Source organism: Dipodomys merriami, unplaced genomic scaffold, assembly GCF_024711535.1.
Source record: "Dipodomys merriami isolate MVZ:Mamm:240054 unplaced genomic scaffold, mDipMer1.0.p SCAF_43, whole genome shotgun sequence".
NCBI lineage: Eukaryota > Metazoa > Chordata > Mammalia > Rodentia > Heteromyidae > Dipodomys > Dipodomys merriami.
The window spans coordinates 7178959-7183992 of NW_027205937.1; positions in this window are offsets into that span (position 1 = coordinate 7178959).

The following is a 5034-nucleotide window of genomic DNA, read 5'->3' on the forward strand; positions in this document are numbered from 1 at the left end:
GAGTGTTTCGGTTAGGTAAGGTTTAGGGTTAGGGTTATGATGAGGATGAGGGTGAGGTTTAGGTTGAGGATTAGTTTGAGGTTGAGCTTTAGGGTTAGTTTTAGGGTGAGGGTTAGGGTTAGGGTTAGGCTGAGGGTGAGGGTGAGGGTTAAGGTTAGGTTTAGGGTAAGGGTTAGTCTGAGAGTGAGGGTGAGGGTGTGGGTTTTGGTTAGGTAAGGTTTAGGGTTAGGGTAAGGATTAGGGTGAGGGTGAAGGTTAGGTTGAGGGTTAGGGTTAGGGTTAGGGTGAGGGTGAGGGTGAGGGTGAGGGTGAGTGTTAGGGTGACGTTGAGTGTTAGGGTTAGTTTAGGGTTATTGTGAGGGTTAGGGTGAGCTTTAGTGTGAGGCTTAGGGTTAGGGTGAGGTTGAAGTTTAGGGTGAGTGTTAGGGTGAGTGTTAGGGTTAGGGATTGTGTTAGGGTGAGAGTGAGGATTAGTGTTAGGGTTAGGGTGAGGGTTAAGTTTAGGGTGAGGGCTAGGGTGGGGCTGAGGTTTAGGGTGAGGGTGAAGGTGAGGGTTTCTGTTAGGTAAGTGTTAGGGTTAGTGTTATGGTGAGGATTCGGATGAGGTTTAGGTTTAGGTTGAGGTTTAGTGTGCGGGTGAGTGTTAGGGTTAGGTTTAGGGTGAGGGTTAGGTTTTGGGTTATGTTTAGGGTGAGGGTGAGAGTTAGGGTGAGTTTGAGGGTGAGGGAGAGGGTTAAGCTTAGGGTTAGGTTTAGGGTTAGCGTTAGGGTTAGGGTGAGTTTTAGGGTGAGGATTAGGTTTAGGGTGAGATTTAGGGTTAGGTTTAGAGTGAGGGTTATGGTTAGGGTGAGTGTTAGGGTTAGGATTAGTGTTAGGGTGAGTTTTAGGGTTAGGTTTAGGGTTAGGGTGAGGGTTAGGGTTAGGATTAGGGTTAGGGTTATGGTTATTGTTAGGGTTAGGGTTAGGGTGAGGGTGAGGGTGAGGGTGAGGGTTAGCATTAAGGTTAGGGTTAGGTTCAGGGTGAGGGTGGGGGTGAGTGTTAGGGTTAGCGTGAGTGTTAGGGTTAGGGTTATGGTGAGGGTTAGTTTCAGAGTGATATTTAGGGTGAGGGTGAATGTTAGGGTGATGGTGACGGTTAGGGTTAGGGTTAGGGTTAAGGGTAGGGTGAGGGATAGGTATAGGATAAGGGTTAGAGTTAGGGTAAAGGTTAGGTAAGGGTTCGTTTGAGGATTCGGTTGACCTTGAGTGTTAGGGTTTGGGTGAGGGTTAGCGTTAGGGTGTATATTAGCGTTAGGGTTAGGGTCAGGGTTTTGGTGAGTTTAACATTTAGGCTGAGGTTTAGGGTTTAGGATGAGGGTGAAGGTTAGGGTTAGTGTTGGGGTTAGGCTGAGGGTTAGGCTGAGAGTTTGGATTAGGGTTAGGGTGAGGGTGAGTGTGAGGGTGAAGTTGCAGGTTAGGGATAGGGTGAGGGATAGGGTGAGAGTGAGGGTCAGACTTAAGATTTGGGTGAGGGTTAGTTTGAGGGTGATGGTGAGGGTGACGGTGAGGGTGAGGGTTAGGTTTAGGGTAAGGTTTAGTGTTATGGTTAGGGTTAGAGTGAGTGTGAGAGTGAGGCGTAGCGTGAGGGTGATGGTGAGGTTGAGCGTGAGGGTGAGAGTTAGAGTTTGGGTGAGAGTTAGGGTTAGGGTTAGGTTTAAGGTTAGAGTGAGGGTTAGGGTTAGGGTTATGATGACGGTTAGGATTAGGATTAGGGTTAGGGTTAGGGTCAGGTTTAGTGATAGGTTTGTTTAGGGTTAGATTTGGAGTTAGGGTGAGGGTGAGGGTGAGGGTTAGGGTTTGGATAAGGGTTAGTGTTAGGATTAGGCTGAGGGTGAGGTTGAGTGTGAGTGTGAGGTTTAAGGTTAAGGTGAGTATTAGGATTAGGGGTAGGGTTAAGGGTAAGGTGAGGGCTAGGGTTAGGATTAAGTTTAATATGAGGTTTAGGCTGAGGGTTAGGGTTAGGATTCGTGTGAGGGTAAGGGTTAGGGTTAGGTTTAGGGTAAGGGTGAGGTTTAGGGTTAGGGCTTAGTGTTAGGGTCAGGGTTAGGTTGAGGGTTAGTGTTAGGGATAGGGTTAGGTTTATGGTGAGGGTTAGGGTTAGGGTGAGGTTTAGGGCGAGGTGTAGGGTGACGGTGAGGGTTAGGGTGAAGGAGAGGGTTAGAGTTAGGGTTAGAGTGAGGGTTAAGTTTAGTGTGAGGGCTAGTGTGAGGGAGAGGGTTAGGGTGAGGGTGAGGGGAGGGGTAGGGTTAGGATTAGGGTTAGGCTGAAGGTTAGGGTTAGTGTGAGGGTGAGGGCTAGCTTTAGCATTAGGGTTAGGGTTAGGAATAGGGTTAGGTTGAGTTTGAAGGTGAGGTAGAGATTGAGGTTAGGGTTAGGGTTTGGGTTAGGCTAAGGGTGGGGTGATTGTGAGGATTAGGGTTAGGGTGAGGGTTAGAGTTAGGGTTAGGGTTAGGGTAAGGTTTACGGTTACGGTGAGGGTTAGGTTTTGGTTGAGGATTAGGGTGAGGGTGAGGGTTAGGTTGAGGGTTAGGGTTAGGGTTAGGTTTAGGGATAGGGTTAGAGTAAGGTTTAGGGTTAGGGTGATGTTTAGGGTGAGGCTGAGATTTAGGGTGAGGGTGAGGTTTCAGGTGAGTGTGAGGTTTCGGGTGAGGGTGAGAGTTCGGGTGTGGGTTAGGGTTAGGGTTAGGGTGGGGTTAGGGTAACTGTGAGGCTTAGGGAAAGGGTGAGGGTTAGGGTTAAGTTTAGGGTGAGTGTTAAAATGAGGGTTAGAGTTAGAGTGAGGGTCAGGTTGAGGGGTAGGGTTAGTGTTAGTGTGAAATTTAGGGTTAGTGTGAGGGTTAGGGTTAGGGTTAGTGTAAGGTTAAAGGTTGGGGTGCAGGTTAGTGTGAGGGTGAGGTTTAGGTTTAAGATTAGGCTTAGGGTTAGTGTTAGGCTGATGGTGAGGGTGAGGGTTAGGGTGAGGGTGAGAGTGAGGATTGGTTTAGGATTAGGTTTAGGTTTAGAGTTAGGCTTAGGATGAGAGTGAGAGTGAGTTTGCTGGTTAGGATTAGGGTAAGGGTGAGGTTTAGGTTGAGGGTTAGGTTTAGGGTGAGGGTTGGGGTTGGGATTAGGGTGAGGGTTAGGTATAGCGCGATGTGTAGGTTGAGGGTGAGGGTTAGGGTGAGGGTTCGGGTTTGTGTTCGTGTAAGGGTTCGGTGAGGATGAGGGTTAGGGTGTGGGTGAGGGTTAGTGTTCGGGTGAGTTTTAGGGTGATGGTGAGGATTAGGGTGAGTTTGAGGATTAGGGTTAATATTATGGTTAGGGTGAGAGTTAGCATTAGGGTTAGCATTAAGGTGAGGGGTAGGGGGAGGTGGAGGGTTAGGGTTAGGGTGAGGGTTAGTGTTAGTGTGAGGGTTAGGGTTATGTATAGGGTTAGTGTTAGCGTGAGGATAAGGGTTAGGTTGAGGGTGAGGGTTAGGGTTAGCATTAAGGTTAGGGTGTGGTTGAAGGTGAGGGTTAGGGTTAGGGTGAGTGTTAGGGTTAGTTTTAGGGTGAGTGTTATTGTTAGGATTACGGTTAGGGTTAGGGTTAGTGTTATTGTTAGGGTTAGGGTTAGGGTGAGTTTGAGTTTGAGGTTTAGTGTTAGGGTGAGGGTGAGGGTGAGTGTTAGGGTTAGGGTCTGGGTGAGGTTTGGGGTGAGGGGTAAGGTCAGTGTTAAGTATAGGGTTAGTGTTAGGGTTAGGTTTAGAGTTAGGGTTAGTATGAGGATAAAGGTTAGGGTGAGGCTTAGAGTTAGTGTTAGGGTTAAGGTTAGGGTTAGGGTGAAGGTTAGGGTTAGGGTGATGTTCAGGGTGAGGGTGAGGGTTAGGGTGAAGGTGAGGTTGAGGTTAAGGGTGAGGGTGAGGGTGATGGTCAGGATTAGGTTTAGGGTGAATGTGACAGTTAGGGTTAGGATTAGGGTTAGGTTTAGGGTTAGGATGAATTTGAGGGTGAGGGTGAGGGTTAGGATTAGGGTGAGTGTTAGGGTTAGTTTGAGGGTTAGGTTGACAGTGAGGGTTACTGTGAGGGTGAGGTTTAGGGTTAGGGTTAGGGTTAGGGTTAGGTTGAGGGTGAGGGTGAGGGTTAGGGTTAGGGTTAGCGTTAGGGTGAGTGTTGGCGTTAGGATTAGGGTAAGGATTATGTTTAGGGTGAGGTTAGGGTTAGGGTTAGGTTAAGGTTTAGGGTTAGGGTTAGGTTTAGGGTGAGGGTTAGGGTTAGGGTTAGGGTGAGGGTTAGGGTGCGGGGTAGGTTTACGGTTAGTTTAAGGGTTAGGGTTAGGGTAAGTGTTCTGGTTAGGTTTAGGGTTAGGTTGAGGGTGAGGATGAGGGTGAGGTTTAGGGTTAGGTTTAGTGTGAGGGTTAGAGTGAGGGTAGAGGTTAGGCTTAAGGTGAGTGTTAGGGTGACTGTGAGGGTTAGGGTGAGGATGAGATTTAGGGTTAGTTTTAGGGTGAGGGTGAGTGTGATGGTTAGGTTTAGGCTTAGGGTGAGGGTTAGGGTGAGGGGGAGGTTTAGAGTTAGGGTGAGGGTTAGGTTAGGGTTAGGTTTAGACTTAAGTTTAGTGTATGTTTAAAGATTATGGTGAGGGATAGTGTGAGGGTGAGTGTTAGGGTTATCGTTAGGGTTAGGGTGATGGTTAGGTTGATGGTTAGGTTTAGGGCGAGGGTTAGTGTGAGGGCACTGTTTAGCGTGAGGTTGAGGGTTAGGGTGAGAGCGAGGGTTAGGGTTACATTTAGGGTTAGTGTTAGGGTTAGGGTGAGGGTGTGGGTTAGGGTTATGGTGAGGGTGAGGTAGAGGGTTAGGCTTAGATTTAGGGTTAGGTTTAGTGTGAGGGTTAGGGTTAGGTTTAGGGTGATGGTGAGGTTGAGGTTTAGAGTTAGGTTTAGGTAAGGGTTAGGGTTAGGGATAGGGTGAGAATTAGGTTGAGGGTGAGGATTAGGTAGAGGGTTAGGGTTAGGGTGAGGGTTAGGATAGGGCTTA